This window comes from Heptranchias perlo, unplaced genomic scaffold (assembly GCF_035084215.1).
Source record: "Heptranchias perlo isolate sHepPer1 unplaced genomic scaffold, sHepPer1.hap1 HAP1_SCAFFOLD_402, whole genome shotgun sequence".
NCBI classification, from domain to species: Eukaryota; Metazoa; Chordata; class Chondrichthyes; order Hexanchiformes; family Hexanchidae; genus Heptranchias; species Heptranchias perlo.
Window position 1 is genome coordinate 131,284 of NW_027139414.1, and position 24,900 is coordinate 156,183.

A 24,900-nucleotide genomic window follows, 5' to 3' on the forward strand; every position below is an offset into this window, starting at 1 on the left:
GCCTCTCGATCTTTCCGCCGATCAACAATTGAAAGCTGAATAATTTCACCCGTTACACCGTGACACCAGGCAGCAGATTTGCCTCCCGAATTTTCCCTACACGACACTTCAAACCGATGAATCCCTGCTTCACGGAAAGAAGAATTGTGTGTTTGGTTCTTTAGATTTAAAGATGTCGTGCCGGCCGCTTTACCATTTCAGCTCTCGCCAATCGCCCCCTCTCCCTCCTATAAACAAATAAACTCTCACCTGCTATTGCAAGACGGGAGGCCCGAGGAGCCTCAGTGCCCACATGGGGACATGAAGAAGTCGATGTGTTATGGAACCGGTTGTACCTTGAACTCCAGTCAAAATGTTTAGAAGGTTCAACTACTTTAGATGGCGCTGAAACTCACAACCCCAGCATTTCATACAGTTTTGTTCTCCATACTTAAGAAAAGACATACTTGCTCTCGAGGCAGTACAAAGAAGGTTCACTCGGTTAATCCCGGGGATGAGGGGGCGGACATATGAGGAGAGGTTGAGGAGATTGGGACTCTACTCATTGGAGTTCAGAAGAATGAGAGGCGATCTTATTGAAACATATAAGATTGTGAAGGGTCTTGATCGGGTGGATGCGGTAAGGATGTTCCCAAGGATGGGTGAAACTAGAACGAGGGGGCATAATCTTAGAATAAGGGGCTGCTCTTTCAAAACTGAGATGAGGAGAAACTTCTTCATTCAGAGGGCGGTAGGTCTGTGAAATTTGCTGCCCCAGGAAGCTGTGGAAGCTACATCATTAAATAAATTAAAAACAGAAATAGACAGTTTCTTAGAAGTAAAGGGAATTAGGGGTAACGGGGAGCGGGCAGGAAATTGGACATGAATTTAGATTTGAGGTTAGGATCAGATCAGCCATGATCTTATTGAATGGCGGAGCAGGCTCGAGGGGCCGATTGGCCTACTCCTGCTCCTATTTCTTATGTTCTTATGTTCTCGAGCGTATAATTATTGTAGAAATAACGCGCGCTGACCGATTGCTCCACTGGAGCCGCGCACGGTCTGTGTCCCCAGTGCTCCCATCAAACAGCTTCATCCTCGGTCTCTCAATTATCACTTCCTGATCTTTCCCACACACAAGCCTCCAACCAAGAGGCGATTCGTTAAACATCCGCAGTGACCTTTAAAAGCCGTGGCTTCTGAAACAAAACCCCAGACGATAAGAACTTCTAATTATATTATTATTAACTTAAGGACAATTATTTTCATGCTACTTTGAGGATTCGGGGAAATCGGGAGCTGAAACTAAGAAACTCTCTCTGGGCTGTCGGTGATTGGAGAGATGGGCGTTATTTCATTTGAATTTTGTAAACAATTTTACAACACCAAGTTATAGTCCAGCAATTTTATTTTAAATTCACAAGCTTTCGAATTTAAAATAAAATTGCTGGACTATAACTTGGTGTTGTAAAATTGTTTACAATTGTCAACCCCAGTCCATCACCGGCATCTCCACATCATTTCATTTGAAAACCGAGGCTCGGAACTTCCTGATGGAGAAGTGTGAGAGAAGATTGTGGTTAGTGGCAGTTGCCAGGGAGATCGAGAGGAGAGGGAGAAAAGTCAAAGTCACAGCTGTGACAGCTCAAGTGCTCTGCTTATCTGTAATATTTAGACAGTAATGTAAAATACAGGAGAAACCAGTTTGGTATCGGTTATCAAAAATACTAAAAGTCCCGGGTTCAAAGGCGGGACTTTTAGTATTTTTAGTAAAGAGGGAACGGTTTTAACCGCCAGACCGAAATCATTCCCCATGAATCTGAAGCGTCTTGGGGAAAACGGCAGTGCGAACTGTTCTGTTCGTGTCATGACTTGAAAGACCCTCCAATTCCCGACAGTATCTTTGAACGAGTTGTGTAGACAAACCGCGATAGAAGCCGCTTTGCATTCGTCAAACGTGTTGGTGACGATATTGGGGGTGATCAGGGTCGATTTCAATTATTTGAAATCTCACCATGTGACCCGGAGATTGACGGCAGAATCGAGTTTTTCCTGTCAGTCCTGAATTGAAGGGAAAGGCGCAACAAGCAGGTCGGAGAAATGAAGGGCAGAAAATGTGGGTGAAACTTGCACGAGTGAAAATCGCTGTATGTTGGAAGACTCAGTCCCCAGTGGTGGAGAGGATTGGGATTTCAAGCTGTCTCACAGCTCACACACACTCCATTGGCTCATTTAATCACCTTCAACAACTCGAATACATCAACACTTAATCTTCTATACACAAGGAAATACCAACCTTTTCTCTGTAACTTGTCTGCATAATTTAACCATTTTAGCCCTGGTATAATTCTGGTGAATCTGCGCTGCTCCCCCTCCAAGGCCAATATATCCTCCCTGAGGTGTGGTGCCTAGAACTGAATGCAGGACTCGAAATGTGGTCTCAGCAGAGTTTATATAACTGGAACAGAACTTCCACCCCTTTGAATTCCAGCTCCCTTAAGATAAAGGCGAAAGTTCCATTGGCCTTTTGAATTATTTTTTGTAACTGTCCACTGACATTTAGTGATTTTGTACTTGGACCCGTAAACATCTTTCCTCCTCCACAGTTCCCAGCTTCTCACCAGTTAGAACATATTCTGATCTATCTTGCTCAGGTCCAAAGTTCACACTTCCCCATATTGAAAGTTTGAACAGACTGGGGCTCTTTTCCATTGGAAAGAGAAGACTGAGGGGTGACCTGATGTGGGACTTTAAGATTATGCAAGGGTTTGAAAGGTCAGATGTAGATAAGGTGTTTGCAATTTTGGCGGTGAGGACTCCAAAACCTTTTTTTATATTCGTTCGTGGGATGTGGGCGTCGCTGGCGAGGCCGGCATTTATTGCCCATCCATAATTGCCCTTGAGAAGGTGTGGTGAGCCGCCTTCTTGAACCGCTGCAGTCCGTGTGGTGAAGGTTCTCCCACAGTGCTGTTCGGAAGGGAGTTCCAGGATTTTGACCCAGCGACGATGAAGGAACGGCGATATATTTCCAAGTCGGGATGGTGTGTGACTTGGAGGGGAACGTGCAGGTGGTGTTGTTCCCATGTGTCTGCTGCTCTTGTCCTTCTAGGTGGTAGAAATCGCGGGTTTGGGAGGTGCTGTCGAAGAAGCCTTGGCGAGTTGCTGCAGTGCATCCTGTGGATGGTACACACACTGTGCACCGGTGATGAAGGGAGTGCATCTTTAGGGTGGTGGACGGGATGCCAATGAAGCGGGCTGCTTTTTCCCTGAAAGTGTCGAGCTTCTTGAGTGTTGTTGGAACTGCACTCATCCAAGCAAGTGGAGAGTATTCCATCACACTCCTGACTTGTGCCTTGTAGACGTCGGAAAGGCTTTGGGGAGTCAGGAGGTGAGTCACTCACCGCAGAATACCCAGCCTCTGACCTGCTCTCGTAGCCACAGTATTTATATGGCTGGTCCAGTTAAGTTTCTGGTCAATGGTGACCCCCAGTATGTTGATGGTGGGGGATTCGGCGATGGTAATGCCGTTGAATGTCAAGGGAGGTGGTTAGACTCTCTCTTGTTGGAGATGGTCATTGCCTGGCACTTATCTGGCGCGAATGTTACTTGCCACTTATGAGCCCAAGCCTGGATGTTGTCCAGGTCTTGATGCATGCGGGCTCGGACTGCTTCATTATCTGAGGGGTTGCGAATGGAACTGAACACTGTGCAGTCATCAGCGAACATCCCCATTTCTGACCTTATGATGGAGGGAAGGTCATTGATGAAGCAGCTGAAGATGGTTGGGCCTAGGACACTGCCCTGAGGAACTCCTGCAGCAATGCCCTGGGGCTGAGATGATCGGCCTCCAACAACCACTACCATCTTCCTTTGTGCTAGGTATGACTCCAGCCACTGGAGAGTTTTCCCCCTGATTCCCATTGACTTCAATTTTACTAGGGCTCCTTGGTGTCACACTCGGTCAAATGCTGCCTTGATGTCAAGGGCAGTCACTCTCACCTCACCTCTGGAATTCAGCTCTTTTGTCCATGTTTGGACCAAGGCTGTAATGATGTCTGGAGCCGAGTGGTCCTGGCGGAACCCAAAGTGAGCATCGGTGAGCAGGTTATTGGTGAGTAAGTGCCGCTTGACAGCACTGTCGACGGCACCTTCCATCACTTTGCTGATGATTGAGAGCAGACTGATGGGGCGTTAATTGGCCGGATTGGATTTGTCCTGCTTTTTGTGGACTGGACACACCTGGGCAATTTTCCACATTGTCGGGTAGATGCCAGTGTTGTAGCTGTACTGGAACAGCTTGGCTCGAGGCGCAGTTAGTTCTGGAGCACAAGCCTTCAGCACTGCAGCTGGGATAGCCTTTGCTGCATCCAGTGCACTCAGCCGTTTCTTGATGTCACGTGGACTGAATCGAATTGGCTGAAGACTGGCTTCTGTGATGGTGGGGACATCGGGAGGAGGCCGAGATGGATCATCCACTCGGCACTTCTGACTGAAGCAAACGCTTCAGCCTTGTCTTTTGCACTCGCGTGCTGGACTCCGCCATCATTGAGGATGGGGATTTTTGCAGAGCTTCCTCCTCCCGTTAGTTGTTTAATTGTCCACCACCATTCACGACTGGATGTGGCAGGACTGCAGAGCTTTGATCTGATCCGTTGGTTGTGGAATCGCTTAACTCTGTCTGTAGCATGTTGCTTCCGCTGTTTAGCACGCATGTATTCCTGAGTTGTAGCTTCACCAGGTTGGCACCTCATTTTTAGGTACGCCTGGTGCTGCTCCTGGCATGCTCTTCTACACTCCTCATTGAACCAGGGTTGATCCCCTGGCTTGTTGGTAATGGTAGAGTGAGGAATATGCTGGTCCATGAGTTGCCACAGTTTTGCCCATTCACCTAATCTATCAATATCACTTTGTAATTTTATGTTTTCATCCACACTGCTTACAATGCCAGCAATCTTTGTGTCATCGGCAAACTTAGATATGAGACTTTCTATGCCTTCATCTGAGTCGTTAAAAAATATTGTGAATAATTGAGGCCCCAAGACAAATCCCCGCGGGTCACCACTAGTCACATCCTACCAATGTCAGTACCTACCCATTCTCCCTACTCTCTGTCGCCTTTCGCTCAGCCTACTACCTAACCAAGTCCGTACTTTTCCCTCGATTCCATGGGCTTCTATCTTAGCTAACAGTCTCTTATGTGGGACCTTATCAAATGCCTTCTGGAAGTCCATATAAATAACATCCATTGACATTCCCCTGTCCACTACTTTAGTCACTTTTTCTGGAGGTCATCCACTTTGGATCAAAAAAGGATAGATCAGGGTACTTTCTAAATGGTGAGAAGCTGGGAACTGTGGAGGGTCAGAGAGATTTAGGGGTCCGTGTACAGAAATCACTTCAAACTAGTATAGGTAAAAAAAAACGATGATTGGGATGTTCGTAACGGCTGGTCAGCTTACTTGCTTAAAACAGACCATAATGTTGTAATCGTGGGTTTGATTCCTGTATGGGCTGTTAAGGGGCTTTATTTTGGGTTTTCGGAACTTTTAAAACCCAAGCTTTACAAACAGATTCACAAACAAATTCACGGGGACAGTTTATTGAATAACATCCATTGTAACTTTACCCCTGGGCCGGAGAAACACGTCTTTCTTTTTATTTGTCTTTCGCCGGTTTGCAGAGAAACGTTCAACTCGCGGCCTGTTCCCATTAATGATCATCAGCAGCAACAGACAGACAGAGCGGGTCTGACCGCCCCGAGATGTGGAAAAGTCATCAGTTTGGAACAAATGCATCAAATCAAATAGTCACCCGGCACCGAGAGAGACAAAACCAAGAGAAAAAGGCAGAAGGTAACAGAGAAATAAAAACCAAATAAAGACGATATAAATATGTCCCATCCTTGATGTCTCTCAAATCCATCCCCAATCCTTCAGTGGTGGGAATAAAATTTCTCTGTCAATAAATGCGAGAATGGACCCAAAGAAGAAGAAACGAAACAATCAAAAACTGCCGAACCCGGGATTAAACCAAGGACCTTTAGATCTTCAGTCCAATGCAATTCCAACTGAGTATTTGGACCCCAGAGCAAATGCAACTTTGCGCCATTGTCTTCCAAGAAAATATAACCCCTCCGAAGCCCTGCTCCTCCTGTTCATTACCGCACTTCATAGATAAACATCGCACTCATATATAAACACCAACAGTTCATATATAAACATCACACTCATATATACACACCCACAGTTCATATATAAACATCGCACTCATATATACACACCCACAGTTCATATATAAACATCGCACTCATATATACACACCCACAGTTCATATACAAAAATAGCACTCATATATACACACCCACAGTTCATATATAAACATCGCAATCATATATACACACCCACAGTTCATATATAAACATCGCACACATATATACACACCCACAGTTCATATATAAACATCGCACTCATATATACACACCCACAGTTTATGAAACAACAGCGCACTCATACTTACACTCCGAGTTTATAGGAGGGAGATTGGTTCCGACCGCCGCTTGGGCTCTCGGAGTGGGAGAGGCGGAAGCAGCATGGGCCGTACAAACTGTGGATCTCATTCTGAATACAAGCCGATAGATCATCCTGTGAAATTACATTGTACTTGGGTATGAGGAAGGGTAATGGGCTCTGAGAAGGGTTCAGGGAGTCTAATGGCTTCTTAGTGGCGATCCGGTGGGGCAAGGGGATCCCAGAGAGGGGAAGAGAATATTAGAGCGTATCAGAGAGTGTAAGGGGATCTTAGAGAGGCGAAGGGACTGTCAGAGGGTATCAGAGAGCGTAAGGGGATCTTAGAGAGGGGAAGGGAGTGTCACAGGGTATCAGAGAGTGTAAGGGGATCTTAGAGAGGGGAAGGGAGTGTCAGAGGGTATCAGAGAGCGTAAGAGGGCTCAGAGAGGGGAAGGGAGTATCAGAGGGTATCAGACAGTGTAACGGGATCACAGAGAAGGGAAGGGAGTGTCAGAGAGTAGCACAGAGTGTAAGGGGATCTCAGAGAGGGGAAGGGAGTGTCAGAGGGTATCAGAGAGTGTAAGAGGGCTCAGAGAGGGGAAGGGAGTGTCAGAGGGTATCAGACAGTGTAACGGGATCACAGAGAAGGGAAGGGAGTGTCAGAGAGTAGCACAGAGTGTAAGGGGATCTCAGAGAGGGGAAGGGAGTGTCAGAGGGTATCAGACAGTGTAACGGGATCTCAGAGAGGCGAAGGGAGTGTCGGAGGATATCAGAGTGTAAGAGGATCGCAGAGAGGGGAAGGGAGTGTCAGAGGGTATCAGACAGTGTAACAGGATCTCAGAGAAGGGAAGGGAGTGTCAGAGAGTATCAGAGAGTGTAAGAGGACTCAGGGCGTATCAGTGGGTAAGGAGCATTTTGCGGGTATCAGAGAGTGTAAAGGGCGCTGACAAGGTTCAAAAAGGATAATGGACTCTCGGACCATATCGGAGAAGATGAGGAGCTCAGGGAGAATCAAAGAGGGTAAGGGGGTCTCCGGAGGTATCAGAGAGGCGAATGGATCCAGAGTTGGCATCTTCTAAATCTTACATTTTGAAGGCATCAACACATTTAATAACAGCAAAAAATGAAGCCGGTTGAACCGATAATCTGTCCGTGTCCCATGTGGAGGGAATGAGAAGATAGAATCGGGAGGGGCTGGATATTTTGCAACGCTCACGGTTTCCTTTCACACAGCTCAGTGTTGTGTCTGTGACTGTAACTGGATTTCATGAACTGGAGATAAGAGGTCGCACTTTGGACCTTTCATCACCCAGTTTGAGAAATAAAACACGAAACGCCCAGCGTGGGGCTCGAACCCACGACCCTGAGATTAAGAGTCTCATGCTCTACCGACTGAGCTAGCCAGGCCGGCTTCAAGATGCTTTCCCATCCTATTATTGTAGAGAGGCAGCTGTTGATTTTGCTGCAGGGGTTCAGTTTGTCTGACAATCCCAGCGTCGCTCCTTCTGTGCACACGCTTTTCATTCTGGAGTCAGTCTGATGCCTTTTCCCCGTCCTCCAGCACCGCGCTGAGCAGGAGAGGAACATCGAGACAGGAGAGGGCCACTCAGCCCCTCTTTCTGCTGTCCCATTCAATTAGATCATGAGGTGGTCTGTAACTCAACTCTGTTTCCCCGCATTGGAAACATATCCCTTGGGACCCGAACCGAAAAAAGATCTGTCAATATCAGTCTTGTAAATTTGAATTGAGCCTCAATCCACATCCTTTGGGCCGAGAGAGTTCCTGTTTTCAGCCGTATTTTGTTTGCGAAAGTGATTCCTGATTTCTCGCCTCATTAATCGAGCACTAATTTCAAGATTAAGCCCCCTTATTATGCATTCCGCCAACAGAGAGAGAGGAAAAAAGGCCGCCTTAAGTGGAGATTGAACAAAGGATCTGTGGATTTTAATTCTAACGCTACCCCATCTGAGCTATTTCTGTATTCTGTACATGCAATGTTTAATTTTTCTTTGAAAATCACATAAACGTAGATGCGATTTCCCTCTCGGTGAACAGAGTGCTTCGGAGTAATGAGAGCGAACAAACCGTGGATCTGATCCTTAACACAGACTGGTAGATCCACATGTGGAATTAAATCGCACTTGGGTAGCAGAGAGGTTAATGGCTCCTGAGAATGAACCAGGGAGTCTAAGGGTTTATTTGTGTGGATCCGGTGGGGCAACGGGATCCCAGAGGCTGTCAGGGAATCAAAGGGCTTCTCAGGGGTTATCAAGGGGTGTGAGGCTATGAGGTATCAAAGAGTTTACGGCACTCTCAGAAGTTATCAGAGAGGGCAAGGGACTGCCAGATGTTATCGGAGAGGGCGAGGGACTGCCAGATGTTATCAGAGAGGGCAAGGGACTGCCAGATGTTATCAGGGAGGGCAAGGGACTGCCAGATGTTATCAGGGAGAGTCAGGGTGTGCCAGTGGGTAAGGGGCCCTCCGAGCGTATCAGAAAATGGAAAGGGCACGGAGGAGGTATCAAGATAACAGAGTGGGAGAGAAAACGCTCCTGAAACCCGGGACTGAACCCTTTAGATCTTCAGTCTGACTGAGTTATTTCGGTGCTCTGGACATCCCGGAAATTCACTCGAAGGTCTGTTAGAATCGCAACAAAACTCTTCCCACAATCGCAGCCTCTAAACCTCCACCCAGGACTTTCAATGGTGCAACTTTGATGAACTTCTGCTACTTTTTAATTTGTTCTCAGCAGTAACTGTTCACATCCTTTATCTGGCCCATGACATGGCATCTAGAAGAAAATGTCGATTGCAGCTTCACTGAAGCGGGGGACGCTTTGCACTCGTAAAAAAATCATACGCGAAAGAGACGGTTTGATCGAGGCGACACCAGGACAGAGCAAAGGTCAGTTAATGTTTGCCGAGTGGCGAGAGGGAGAATTTGGAACTTCTGTGCGGTTGCACTGTGACTTTCCCAGATCTGCTTGGAGCGATATTCCCTTGAATTCATCACCTACAGGGACAATTTGATTCTCAGTTCCTGTTTTCTCCTGGTGCGCTTCTGAGATATAAAAAAATGAATGGATGATATCAACCTGAACCTCGTCACGGACACGCTGCAGACTCAAAGCTCAGCACAACTCCAATCTGTTTCAGTTGGAAATTGTTTCCCAGGGATGGACAGTAATGCGCTGTCTGAGGCTGCATTCGCTGCTTTCCGCCGGCAGCGGGTGATTGGAGAAAGCGGGGCCGGACAATGTTACTGCTGTCACGGCCTCACTCACTCGGGGAGCTGGGGAAGCAGCGAAAAACTGATGGGTTTGATGCTGCGTCAAAAAAGCGGCTTCGAACTGCTTTTGTTAACTGAGGCAGCGCTGCAGGATCCTTTAACGATCTCTCACAAATAAACTGAAACCTGTCGGAAGGTGAATAATATTTCACTTTAATCGTGAGCCCTCCTTTTGAACCTTGTCTGTCAAGAAGTATTTCGATCACCATCAAGCCATTCTCGGTTTTTTGGATATTGTTCAGATACCTGTTATCCAGCGGCAGGTGGAATATCAGCCGCGCTCAGCTGGCAATGTTTACGGTACATTTTTCTGTGAACAGAACGCACATTCGAAACCTGGAAATGCGAAACAACGAATTTTAAGGTCAAAGCTCCCTATTGTCCCCGGGTGGGCTCGAACCACCAACCTTCACAGTTAATAACCAAACGCGCTAACCAATTGCACCACAGTGGCCATCTTGAGCCATTAATTCACCGAGCTACCGTTTCAGCTTGCAGCGATCAATGGAACAGCTGTCTGACCATCAGTTTACTTTTCCAAAATAAAGGGTGTGCAGTTTGCACGAGTGAAAATCGGTGCCGTCTTCTTTCTGAACATCAAACTCCCCTTGCCCCTAAATGCCTGTATGTTGGAAGACTCGCTCCCGCAGTCGGAGAGAGGATTGATTTCTCGAGCTGTGATTCACCATTCTCTGTTCCAATATTGCAGAAAATGAGATGAGATGAAATGAGCAGGTCAAACGAGCAGGTCTGTGACACTACACGGTGTCTACAAAGTTGTCTCTTGCACTTACAGTAAAGCGGACGGCAGTTTTCACTCTTAAACCAGGAACTATGATGTTAAGAAAGTATGTGGCCGAGAAAGACTTGATTTCAGCGCGGTGACACTGGGCCAGAGTAAAGTTCAGTTAATGCGATTGCCGAGTGGGGAGAGGGTGGATTTGGAACTCCTGTGCGGCTGCGCTGCACATTGTCCAGATCTGCTTGGAGCGATATTCACTTCAATTCATCACTTACAGGGACAGTTTGATTCTAAGTTTCTTTTATCTGGTGCTTGGTGAGATTTCAAAATTGAAAGCGGCCCGTGCTTACCCCAAACTCGTCACTTACACGCTGACAGATACAAGGCCGTCACACTCTTCACCAGTGAGATGAAAGCGGAGAGCGATTTCACGGTCGAATACAATGGCGAACAAAACTCAATCAAAGAAAGTGCAGGTCATTGAGGGGCCTTTAAAGTCCTGATTGTTTGAACTGAACTTCTTCCCAAAGCGTTTGAGAGTCACGTGGGGCGATTTGGGGATTTATTTTCCCTCTTTGCAAAATCTTCAACCACAGTTCAAGATCAAAAGTCGAGGGCAGAATGAGACGCCTTCCTGAAAATTGGGAACCAGAGAAGCAGATTTGAGAAAAAGCAGATGAAACATTCATTCCGGAACGATCCAGAATCCGATCAGCTGGAACAGCAACGGTTACCCCGTGATTTGAACACTCAGCCTTCTGGTGGCGCAATAAATAATGTAGATAGAAGCAGGAAGTTGAAAAGTCGGAATTGATAAATTAAGTGAGTGGGCAAATATAGCTCAATGTGGGGGAGAGCGAGGTCATCCACTTTAAATCTACGATAAATCAGTGTATTTTCTAAATGGTGATAAACTAGGAACTGTGGAGGAGCAGAGAGATTTTTGGTCCATGTACAGAAACCGCTACCAACCAGCGCACAGGTACAAAAATTAATTAAACAGCCGAATGTGCCATTCGGACAGCCGGTTAGTTCATTTGCATAGAGTTTACCGTAATATCATGATCACGGATTCGATTCTTGTAATTTACTTTATTTATTTCGGGTTTTTTAACTTTTAAATCGAAGCTTTACAAACAGGTCCACAGACAAATTCCCAGGGACAGTTTATTGAATAACATCCATTATAACTTTGCCCCTGGGCCGGAGAAATACGTCTTTCTTTTTATTTGTCTTTCTCCGGTTTGCAGGTAAATGTTTAACTCGCAGCCTGTTCCCATGAATGATCATCAGCAGCAACAGACAGACAGAGCGGGTCTGACCGCCCCGAGATGTGGAAAAGGCATCAGTTCAGGACAAATGCATCAAATCAAATAGTCACCCGGCACCGAGAGACAAAACCAAGAGAAAAAGGCAGAAGGTAACAGAGAAATAAAAACCAAATACAGACGATAGAAATATTTCCCATCCTTGATGTCTCTCCATTCAATCCCCAATCCTTCAGTGGCGGGGATCAAATTTCACTGTAAATAAATGCGAGAATCGAAGCGAGGAAGAAGAAACGAAACAATCAAAAACTGCCGAAACTCGGGATTGAACCAAGGACCTTTAGATCTTCAGTCTAACGCTCTCCCAACTGAGCTATTTCGGCCCCATATCAAAAAGTTCCTTTATTTCATTGTCTTGGAACAAAATATAACCCCAGGTGGAATTGCCCCTCCTGTTCATTCCTCAATTCATATAAAAACATCGCACTCATGGAGATACACCCACAGTTCATATAGAAATATCACACTCATCGATACACTCCCACAGGTCACCTATAAATATCGCACACAGATATACAAACCCACAGTTGGTTTCTAAAAATCGCTGTCATACATAAACTCACAAAGTTTATAAAACAACAGCGCACTCACACATCCACACCCAGTTTATAGGAGGGAGATCGGTACCGACCGCCAATGGAGCTCTCGGAGTGGGAGAGGCGGAAGCAACAGCGACCGAACAAACTCTGGATCTCATCCTTAACACAGACCGGTAGATCCACCTGTGAAGTTACACCGCACTTTGTTCGCAGGGACGGTAACGGGTTCTGAGAAGGCATCAGGGCGTCTAATGGCTTCTTAGTGGCGATGCTTTGGGGCAAGGGCATCTCAGAGAGGGGAAGGGGCAGTCAGAGGGTATCAGAGAGTGGAAAGGGGCTCAGAGAGGGGAAGGGGCAGTCAGAGGGTATCAGAGAGTGTAACGGGGCTCAGAGAGGGGAAGGGGCAGTCAGAGGGTATCAGAGAGTATATTGAGATCTCGCACAGGGGAAGCACTGCCAGAGGGTATCAGAGAGTGTAAGGACGCTCAGGGCGTATCAGTGGGTGAGGGGCACTCAGCGGGTGTCAGAGAGTGTAAAGGGCACTGACAAGGTTCAAAGAGGATAATGGACTCTCTGAGGGTATCAGAGAAGATGAGGAGCTCAGGGAGAATCAAAGAGGGTCAGGTGGGCTCAGGAGGTATCAGAGAGGCGAATGGATCCAGAGTTGGCGTCTTCTAAATATTACACTTCCTAACCATCAACATTTTTAATAACAGCAAAAATGAAGCCTATTGAAACGGTATCTGCCGTGTCCCATGTGGAGGGAATGAGAAGATAGAATCGGGAGGGACTGGATATTTGGCAACGCTCACGGTTTCCTTTCACACAGCTCAGGGTTGTGTCTGTTTATATAACTGGATTTCTTGAACTGGAGATAAGAGGTTGCACTTTGAACCTTTCATCACCCACTGTGAAAAATAGAACACAAAACGCCCAATGTGTGGTTTAAACCACGACCCTGAGATTAGGAATTTCGTGCTTTACCGACTGAGCTAGCCGGGCCAGCGGCAGGGCTCCTTCTCATCCTATTATTGCAGAGAGGCGGGTGGTGAGGTTGCTGTCGGGGTTCAGTTTGTCCGACCATCTCAGGGTGGCTGCTTCTGAACACCCGCTTTTCCATTCTGGAGTTAGTCTGATGCCTCTTACCAGGCATCCAGCCCCGCACTGAGCAGGAGAGGAACATCGGAGACAGGAGAAGACCGTTCAGCCCCTTGAACCTGCTGTCCCATTCAATTAGATCACGAGGCGATCTGCAATTCATCTGTTTCCCCGCCTTGGACTCATATCCCTTGGTAACCGAACCGGAAAAAGATCGATCAATATCAGATTTGAAAATTTGAATTGAGCCTCAATCCACATCCTTTGGGATGAGAGAGTTCCAGCTTTCGGCCGTATTTTGTTTGCTAAAGTGATTCCTGATTTCTTGCCTGATTAGTCCAGCTCCAATTTCATTTTGGATTCAGCCAACAGAGAGAGGGAATGAAAAAAGCCACCTGAATCGGAGATTGATCCTTTAACGATCTCTCACAAATCAACTGACAACTGTGGGAATGTGACGACCATTTTACTTTTCCTAAATAAAGGGAATATCATTCAGTGTGCAAACATTCTGTTGTGGCTCACTGCAGAAATATCCATGTCAGAGTGAGAAGAACTCGCCTGTTCGACCTTCTGAACCTTGTCTATCAAGAATTCTTCCGATTTCCGTCAAGCCAATTTTGTTTTTTTTCGATATTTTTCAGATGCCTCTGATCCGACCGCAGATTAAATGGTGGAAAATCAAACGCACTCAGCTGGCAATGTTTCTGGTACATTTTCTTGGAGACAAGACACATATTCGAACTCTGGAAATGCGAGACAATGAATTTTAAGGTAAAATGTATTCCAGTGTCCCTGGGTGGGTTTAAAGAACCGACCGTTCAGTGAACAGCCGAACGCGCTAACCAATTGCGCCACAGGGACAAAATTTTACATCTGCTGAAGGACTAATTCACCGAGCTAAAACTTCAGGTCGCCGCGCTCAATATAACAGCTCTCTGACGATCAGTTTACTTTTCCACCAGTGAAAATCTGTGCTGTATTATTTCTGAACATGAAACTCACCTTACCATTAAACACCTGTATGTTGAAAGACTCAAATGAGATGAGATGAAATGAGCAGGTCCAACGAGCAGGTCTGTGACACTACACGGTGTCTACAAAGTTGTCACTTGCACTGACAGTGAAGCGGACGGCAGTTTTCACTCTTAAACCAGTAACTATGATGTTCAGAAAAAATGTGGCCGAGAAATACTCGATTTCAGCGCGGTGACACTGGGCCAGAGTAAAGTTCAGTTAATGTGATTGCCGAGTGGCGAGAGGGTGGATTTGGAACTCCTGTGCGGCTGCGCTGCGCATTGTCCAGATCTGCTTGGAGCGATATTCACTTCAATTCATCACTGACAGGGACAGTTTGATTCTAAGTTTCTATTCCCCGGTCTTGGTGAGATTTCAATGAAAGTGTAGGTCATTGAGGGGCCTTTAAATTCCTGATTGTTTACACTGAACTTCTTCCCAAAGTGTTTGAGACGCAGGTGGAGTGATTTGGGGGATTCTTCTCCCTCTTTGCAAAAGTTTCATCTGCAGCACAAGATCAAAAGTCGAGAGCAAAATGAAACGATTTGCTGAAAGTTGAGAACCAGAGAAGCAGATTTTAGAGCAAGGTTCTGTTTATTGAGAAAAAGCAGATGAAACATAAATTCCGGAACGATACAGAATCCTATCAGCTCGAAAAGCAACTGTTACCCTCTATTTTGAATACGCAGCCTTCTGGTGACGCAGGAAGTAATGCAGATAGAAGCAGGAAATTGAAAAGTGGGAATTGATAGATTCAGTGTGTGGACAAAACTGCAGCAAATAGAGTTCAATGTGGGGGAGAGCGAGGTCATCCACTTTAAATCTAAGATCAATCAGAGTATTTTCTAAATGATGATAAACTAGGAGCTGTGGAGGAGCAGAGAGATTTAGAGGTCCAAGTACAGAAATCGCTGCAGGTACAAAAAATAATTAAACAGCCTAATGTGCCGTTAGTACGGCCGGTTCACTCGTTTCCAAAGAGTATACTGTAACATAATGATGTGGAGATGCCGGTGATGGACTGGGGTTGACAATTGTAAACAATTTTACAAATTGTTGTAAAATTGTTTGTAACATAATGATCATGGACTCGATTCTTGTAATTTACTTTATTTATTTCGGGTTTTTGTAACTTTTAAAATCGAAGCTTTACAAAGAAAATCCACAGACCGTTTTTTGAATGACATCCATTGTAACTTTACCCCTGGGCCGGAGAAACACGTCTTTCTTTTTTTTTTGTCTTTCTCCAGTTTGCAGATAAACGTTTAACTCGCGGCCTGTTCCCATAAATGATCATCAGCAGCAACAGACAGACAGAGCGGGTCTGACCGCCCCGAGATGTGGAAAATGGATCAGTTCAGGACAAATCAAATAGTCACCCGGCACCGAGAGAGACAAAACCAAGAGAAAAAGGCAGAAGGTATCAGAGAAATAAAAGCCAAATACAGACGATATAAATATTTCCCATCCTTGATGTCTCTCTATTCCATCCCCAATCCTTGAGTGGCGGGTATCAAATTTCACTGTAAATAAATGCGAGAATCGAAGCGAGGAAGAAGAAACTAAACAACCAAAAACTGCCGAAACTCGGGATTGAACCAAGAACCTTTAAATCTTCAGTTCAACGCTCTCCCAACTGAACTATTTCGGCCATATGCGAAAATTTTCCTTTATTTCATTGTCTTGGAAGAAAATATAACCGCAGGAGGAATTGCCCCTCCTGTTCATTCCGCAATTCATATAAAACATCGCACTCATATATACACACCCACAGTTCATGTATAAACATCACACTCATATATACACACCCACAGTTCATATATAAACATCACACTCATATATACACACCCACAGTTCATATGTAAACATCACACTCATATATACACACCCACAGTTCATATAGCACGCACCGTGCTAAATGGGATAGATTCAGAACAGATCTAGCAGCTCAAAACTGGGCATCCATGAGGCGCTGTGGGCCATCAGCAGCAGCAGAATTGTATTCCAGCACAATCTGTAACCTCATGGCCCGGCATATTCCTCACTCTACCATTACCAACAAGCCAGGGGATCAACCCTGGTTCAATGAGGAGTGTAGAAGAGCATGCCAGGAGCAGCACCAGGCGTACCTAAAAATGAGGTGCCAACCTGGTGAAGCTACAACTCAGGACTACATGCATGCTAAACAGCGGAAGCAACATGCTATAGACAGAGCTAAGCGATTCCACAACCAACGGATCAGATCAAAGCTCTGCAGTCCTGCCACATCCAGTCGTGAATGGTGGTGGACAATTAAACAACTAACGGGAGGAGGAGGCTCTGCAAACATCCCCATTCTCAATGATGGCGGAGTCCAGCACGTGAGTGCAAAAGACAAGGCTGAAGCGTTTGCAACCATCTTCAGCCAGAAGTGCCGAGTGGATAATCCATCTCAGCCTCCTCCCGATATCCCCACCATCAGGGAAGCCAGTCTTCGGCCAATTCGATTCACTCCACGTGATATCAAGAAACGGCTGAGTGCACTGGATACAGCAAAGGCTATGGGCCGCGACAACATCCCAGCTGTAGTGCTGAAGACTTGTGCTCCAGAACTAGCTGCGCCTCTAGCCAAGCTGTTCCAGTACAGCTACAACACTGGCATCCACCCGACAATGTGGAAAATTGCCCAGGTATGTCCTGTCCACAAAAAGCAGGACAAATCCAATCCGGCCAATTACCGCCCCATCAGTCTACTCTCAATCATCAGCAAAGTGATGGAAGGTGTCGTCGACAGTGCTATCAAGCGGCACTTACTCACCAATAATCTGCTCACCGATGCTCAGTTTGGGTTCCGCCAGGACCACTCGGCTCCAGACCTCATTACAGCCTTGGTCCAAACATGGACAAAAGAGCTGAATTCCAGAGGTGAGGTGAGAGTGACTGCCCTTGACATCAAGGCAGCATTTGACAGAGTGTGGCACCAAGGAGCCCTAGTAAAATTGAAGTCAATGGGAATCAGGGGGAAAACTCTCCAGTGGCTGGAGTCATACCTAGCACAAAGGAAGATGGTAGTGGTTGTTGGAGGCCAAGCATCTCAGCCCCGGGGCATTGCTGCGGGAGTTCATCAGGGCAGTGTCCTAGGCCCAACCATCTTCAGCTGCTTCATCAATGACCTTCCCTCCATCATAAGGTCAGAAATGGGGATGTTCGCTGATGACTGCACAGTGTTCAGTTCCATTCGCAACCCCTCAGATAATGAAGCAGTCCGAGCCCGCATGCAGCAAGACCTGGACAACATCCAGGCTTGGGCTGATAAGTGGCAAGTAACATTCGCGCCAGATAAGTGCCAGGCAATGACCATCTCCAACAAGAGAGAGTCTAACCACCTCCCCTTGACATTCAACGGCATTACCATCGCCGAATCCCCCACCATCAACATCCTGGGGGTCACCATTGACCAGAAACTTAACTGGACCAGCCATATAAATACTGTGGCTACGAGAGCAGGTCAGAGGCTGGCTATTCTGCGGCGAGTGACTCACCTCCTGACTCCCCAAAGCCTTTCCACCATCTACAAGGCACAAGTCAGGAGTGTGATGGAATACTCTCCACTTGCCTGGATGAGTGCAGCTCTAACAACACTCAAGAAGCTCGACACCATCCAAGATAAAGCAGCCCGCTTGATTGGCACCCCATCCACCACCCTAAACATTCACTCCCTTCACCACCGGCGCACTGTGGCTGCAGTGTGCACCATCCACAGGATGCACTGCAGCAACTCGCCAAGGCTTCTTCGACAGCACCTCCCAAACCCGCGACCTCTACCACCTAGAAGGACAAGGGCAGCAGGCGCATGGGAACAACACCACCTGCACGTTCCCCTCCAAGTCACACACCATCCCGACTTGGAAATATATCGCCGTTCCTTCATTGTCGCTGGGTCAAAATCCTGGAACTCCCTTCCGAACAGCACTGTGGGAGAACCGTCACCACACGGACTGCAGCGGTTCAAGAAGGCGGCTCACCACCACCTTCTCAAGGGCAATTAGGGATGGGCAATAAATGCCGGCCTCGCCAGCGACGCCCACATCCCGTGAACGAATAAAAAAAATATATATATAAACATCGCACTCATATATACTCACCCACAGTTCATATATAAACATCGCACTCATATATAGACACCCACAGTTCATATATAAACATCGCACTCATATATACACACCCACAGTTCATATACAAACATCACACTCATATATACACACCCACAGTTCATATATAAACATCACACTCATATATACACACCCACAGTTCATATATAAACATCACACTCATATATACACACCCACAGTTCATATATAAACATCGCACTAATATAATCAAACCTGCAGTTCGTATATAAACATCACAATCATAAAACACACCCACATTTGATATATAGACATCACACTCAAATATAAACTCACAGAGTTTATAAAACAACAGCGCACTCACACATCCACACCCAGTTTATAGGAGGAAGATCGGTACCGACCGCCGATAGAGCTCTCGGAGTGGGAGAGGCGGAAGCAACAGCGACCGAACAAACTCTGGATCTCATCCTTAACACAGACCGGTAGATCCACCTGTGAAATTACACCGCACTTGGGTATCAGGGAGGGTAATGGGTTCCAAGCAGGGATCAGAGCTTCTAATGACTTCTTAGTGGCGATGCATTGGCGGCAAGGGGATCTCACAGAGAAAAAGGGACTTTCAGAGGGCGTCAGTGTAACGGGGCTCAGAGAGGGGAAGCGAAAATCAGAGGGTATCAGAGAGTATATTGAGGTCTCAGAGAGGGGAAGGACTGCCAGAGGGTATCAGAGAGTGTAAGGACGCTCAGGGTGTATCAGTGGGTGAGGGGCACTCAGCGGGTATCAGAGAGTGTAAAGGGCGCTGACAAGGTTCAAAGAGGATAATGGACTCTCTGAGGGTATCAGAGAAGATAAGGAGCTCTGGGAGAATCAAAGAGGGTAAGGTGGGCTCAGGAGGTATCAGAGAGGCGAATGGATCCAGAGTTGGCGTCTTCTAAATATTACACTTTCGAACCATCAACATTTTTAATAACAGCAAAAATGAATCCTATTGAAACGTTATCTGCCATGTCCCATGTGCAGGGAATGAGAAGGTAGAATCGGGAGGGAGTGGATATTTGGCAACGCTCACGGTTTCCTTTCACACAGCTCAGGGTTGTGTCTGTTTATATAACTGGATTTCATTCACTGGAGATAAGAGGTTGCACTTTGAACCTTTCATCACCCACTGTGAAAAATGGAACACAAAACGCCTAAGGCGGGGCTCGAACTCACGACCCAGTGATTAAGAGTTTTAACTTTTATGACTGAGCGAGCTGGGCAAGGTGGAGTAATTCGTCCCATTCTATTATTTTAAAGAGGCAGATTTTGACGTTGCTGCAGGGGTTCAGTTTGTTCGACCATCTCAGGGTGGCTGCTTCTGAACACCCGCTTTTCATCAGTCAGTCTGAGGCCATTTACCAGTCGTCCAGCCCCGCGCAGAGCAGTACAGGAACATCGGGACAAGAGAAGACCATTCAGCCCCTCGAACCTGCTGCCCCATTCAATTAGATCATGAGTTGATCTGTAACTCAACTCCAGTTCCCCGCCTTCGACTCATATCCCTTGATAACCGAACCCAAAAAAGATCGATCAATATCAGTCTTCAAATTATGAATTGAGCCTCAATCCACATCCTTTGGGATGAGAGAGTTCCAGCTTTCGGCCGTATTTTGTTTGCTAAAGTGTTTCCTGATTTCTTGCCTGAATAGTCCAGCTCCAATTTCATTTTGGATTCGGCCAACAGAGAGAGAGAGAAAGGCCGCCTTAACCGGAGATTGATCCTTTAACGGTCTCTCACAAATCAACTGAAATCTGTCGGAATGTGAATACCATTTTACTTTTCCAAAATAAAGGGAGTGTCATTCATTGTGAAAACAGTCTGATGTCGCTCACTGCAGAAATATCCATGTCAGAGTGAACGAGCTCGCCTGCAACCTTCGAACTTTGTCTGTTAAGAAGTATTCCGATTTCCTTCAAACCAATCTCGGTTTTTTTGGGGTATTTTTCAGATGCCTATTCTCCAACCGCAGAATAAATGGTGGAAAATCAGACGCACTCCGCTGGCAATGTTTACGGTACTTTTTCTTGTAGACAAGACACACATTCGAACCCAAGAAATGCGAGACAATGAATGTTAAGGTAACAGTTACTCACGTGACCCCGGGTGGGTTCAAACCACCGACATTTTATTCAACAGCCCAACGCACTAACCGATTGCACCACAGAAAAACAACTTTGTGGTTGCTAAAGGGTTAATTCACCGAGCTAAAACTTCAGCTTGCTGCGATCAGTATAACAGCTGTCTTACCATCCGTTTAATTTTCCAATATAAAGGGTGTGACGCTTGTACGAGTGAAAATCTGTGCTGTATTATTTCTGAATATTAAACTCACCTTGCCATTAAACACCTGCATGTTGGAAGACTCGGTCCCCTCGTGGTCGAGAGGATTGATTTTTCGAGCTGTGATTCTCCATTCTCTATTCCAGTAATATTCAGGTTTGCTGAAAATGAGATGAGATGAAATGAGCAGGTCCAACGAGCAGATCTGTGACACTACACGGTGTCTACAAAGTTGTCTCTTGCACTTACAGTGAAGCGGACGGCAGTTTTCACTCTTAAACCAGTAATTATTATGTTAAGAAAAAATGTGGCCGAGAAATACTCGATTTCAGCGCGGTGACACTGGGTCAGAGTAAAGTTCAGTTAATGTGATTGCCGAGTGGCGAGAGGGTGGATTTGGAACTCCTGTGCGGCTGCGCTGCGCATTGTCCAGATCTGCTTGGAGCGATATTCACTTCAATTCATCACTGACAGGGACAGTTTGATTCTAAGTTTCTTTTCCCCGGTGCTTGGTGAGATTTCAAAAATAAAGGCGACCCGTGCTCACCCCAAACTCGTCACTTACACGCTGACAGATACAAGGCCCTCACACTCTTCACCAGTGAGATGAAAGCGGAGAGCGATTTCACGGTCGAATACAATGGCGAACAAAACTCATTCAATGAAAGTGCAGGTCATTGAGGGGCCTTTAAAGTCCTGATTATTTGAACTGAACTTCTTCCCAAAGCGTTTGAGATTCAGGTGGGGCGATTTGGGGACTTCGTTTACCTCTTTGCAAAAGTTTCAACCGCAGGTCAAGATCAAAAGTCGAGGGCAGAATGAGACGCCTTCCTGAAAATTGGGAACCAGGGAAGCAGACTTTACAGCAAGGTTCTGTTTATTGTGTAAAAGCAAATAAAACATTCATTCCGGAACGATCCAGAATCCGATCAGCTCGAAAAGCAACTGTTACCCCGTGATTTGGACACTCAGCCTTCTGTGGCGCAAAAATTAATGTAGATAGAAGCAGGAAGTTGAAAAGTGGGAATTGATAAATTAAGTGAGTGGGTAAAACTGCGGCAAATAGAGTTCAATGTGGGGGAGAGCGAGGTCATCCACTTTAAATCTAAGAAAGATAAATCAGAGTATTTTCTAAATGGTGAGAAGCTCGGAACTGTGGAGGAGCAGAGAGATTTAGGGGTCCATGTACAGAAACCGCTACCAACCAGCGCACAGGTACAAAAAATAATTAAACAGCCGAATGTGCTGTAAGTCCGGCCGGTTAACTCATTTGCATGGAGTATGCCGTAATATCATGATCACGGATTCGATGCATGTAATTTATTTTATTTATTTCGGTTTTTTGTAACTTTTAAAATCAAAGCTTTGCAAAAAAAATCCACAGACAAATTGACGGGGACAGTTTATTGAATAACATCCATTGTAACTTTTCCCCTGGGCCGGAGAAACACGTCTTTCTTTTTATTTGTCTTTCTCCGGTTTGCAGATAAACGTTTAACTCGCGGCCTGTTCCCATTAATGATCATCAGCAGCAACAGACAGACAGAGCGGGTCTGACCGCCCCGAGATGGGGAAAAGGCATCAATTTGGAACAAATGCATCAAATCAAATAGTCACCCGGCACCGAGAGAGACAAAACCAAGAGAAAAAGGCAGAAGGTAACAGAGAAATAAAAACCAAATACAGACGATAGAAATATTTCCCTTCCTTGATGTCTCTCGATTCCATCCCCAATCCTTGAGTGGCGGGGATCAAATTTCACTGTAAATAAATGTGAGAATTGAAGCGAGGAAGAAGAAACTAAACAACCAAAAACTGCCGAAACTCGGGATTGAACCAAGGACCTTTAAATCTTCAGTCTAACGCTCTCCCAACTGAGCTATTTCGGCCCCATATCAAAATTTCTCTTTATGTCATTGTCTTCAAAAAAATATAACCCCAGGAGGAATTGCCCCACCTGTTCATTCCGAAATTCAAATAAAAACATCGCACTCATATATACACACCCACAGTTCATATATAAACACCGCACTCATATATACACACCCACAGTTCATATATAAACACCGCACTCATATATACACACCCACAGTTCATATATAAACATCGCACTCATATATACACACCCACAGTTCATATATAAATATCGCACTCATATATACACACCCACAATTCATATATAAACATCGCACTCATATATACACACCCACAGTTCATATATAAACACCGCACTCATATATACACACCCACAGTTCATATATAAACATCACACTCAAAAATACACATTCATAGTTCTATATAAACATCAAACTCATATAAACACACCCACAGTTCATACACCATCCAGGATAAAGCAGCCCGCTTGATTGGCACCCCATCCACCACCCTAAACATTCACTCCCTTCACCACCGGCGCACTGTGGCTGCAGTGTGTACCATCCACAGGATGCACTGCAGCAACTCGCCATGGCTTCTTTGACAGCACCTCCAAAACCCGCGACCTCTACCATCTAGAAAGACAAGAGCAGCAGGCACATGGGAACAACACCACCTGCACGTTCCCCTCCAAGTTACACACCATCCCGGCTTGGAAATATATCGCCGTTCCTTCATCGTCGCTGGGTCAAAATCCTGGAACTCCCTTCCTAACAGCACTGTGAGAGAACCGTCACAACACGGACTGCAGCGGTTCAAGAAGGCGGCTCACCACCACCTTCTCAAGGGCAATTGTAAACAATTTTACAACACCAAGTTATAGTCCAGCAATTTTATTTTAAATTCACAAGCTTTCGGAGGCTTCCTCCTTCATCAGGTGAACGATGTGAATCACCAAGCAGAACAATGCTTGGTGATTACAGACAGTTTTTTCAACTGCCCGTTGCCAAGGCAATCAGTGTGCAGACAGACAGGTGTTACCTGCCAGGTCTCAGAATGTACAAATCACCAAAGAAAACAACAAACAAAAAAAACAGAGATAGAGAGGTAGAAACATAGAAAAGACAGCAACTGACCCGTTATATTAAAAACAGATAACATTTGTTCGCTGGTGGGGTAACGTGTAGCGTGACATGAACCCAAGATCCCGGTTGAGGCCGTCCTCATGGGTGCGGAACTTGGCTATCAATTTCTGCTCGACGATTTTGCGTTGTCGTGTGTCTCGAAGGCCGCCTTGGAGTACGCTTACCCGAAGGTCGGTGGATGAATGTCCATGACTGCTGAAGTGTTCCCCGACTGGGAGGGAACCCTCCTGTTTGGCGATTGTTGCGCGGTGTCCGTTCATCCGTTGTCGCAGCGTCTCAAGGGCAATTAGGGATGGGCAATAAATGCCGACCTCGACAGCGACGCCCACATCCCATGAAAGAAAAAAAGTAAATAAATAAACATCGCACTCATATATACACACCCACAGTTCATATATAAACATCGCACTCATAATAAACAAGGCACTCATATATACACACACAGTTCATATATATACACCGCTCTCATATTTTCACACCCGCAGTTGCTATGTGAACATCACAATCATATCTACACTCCCACAGTTTACAAAACAAGAGCGCACTCTTACTGCACATCCACTTAATATCTACCCAAAGTCCTGTTTATTGTTCTCACTAAAGTCTGAACACTGAACGTTTAACTGTTTTCCAGATACTGTCCATCCTGTTTTGTATTTTCAACGTTCAATTTGCTGAAGTCCGGCAAAGGGGGCGCGATATCGGTCCTGCCGGTGAATGCTGCTTCGACAGAAGTCTCGGTGTCCAGGAGCTGGCGGGGATTGGAAAGCTCTTGTGTCACACGAAGTGTCTGAAAGGCCCGGATACACACGAAGGTTATCAGTGCGGTGCCCACACCTCGTGCTGTAATGTTAGCGAGCCGGACATCAACTTAAAAGGCGGCTTGTTGCAAACACGTTGTGGTCACAGTTTCTTTTTGTACATTACTGAACCTAAAACATTCAAAATG

At 45.9% G+C, this 24,900-nt stretch overlaps 4 non-coding genes across 4 annotated transcripts; all 4 read right to left on the reverse strand.

The window, feature by feature from the left end:
* Window positions 1-7,819: 7,819 nt before the first annotated feature.
* Window positions 7,820-7,892, reverse strand: trnak-cuu (transfer RNA lysine (anticodon CUU)). The gene has a single exon. It is a non-coding gene; the product is annotated as a tRNA-Lys (tRNA).
* Window positions 7,893-12,095: 4,203 nt separating this feature from the next.
* Window positions 12,096-12,168, reverse strand: trnaf-gaa (transfer RNA phenylalanine (anticodon GAA)). Its single transcript has one exon. It is a non-coding gene; the product is annotated as a tRNA-Phe (tRNA).
* A 3,909-nt stretch (window positions 12,169-16,077) lies between these two features.
* trnaf-gaa (transfer RNA phenylalanine (anticodon GAA)) lies at window positions 16,078-16,150 on the reverse strand. Its single transcript has one exon. It is a non-coding gene; the product is annotated as a tRNA-Phe (tRNA).
* Window positions 16,151-22,747: 6,597 nt separating this feature from the next.
* On the reverse strand, window positions 22,748-22,820 carry trnaf-gaa (transfer RNA phenylalanine (anticodon GAA)). The gene has a single exon. It is a non-coding gene; the product is annotated as a tRNA-Phe (tRNA).
* Window positions 22,821-24,900: the final 2,080 nt, after the last annotated feature.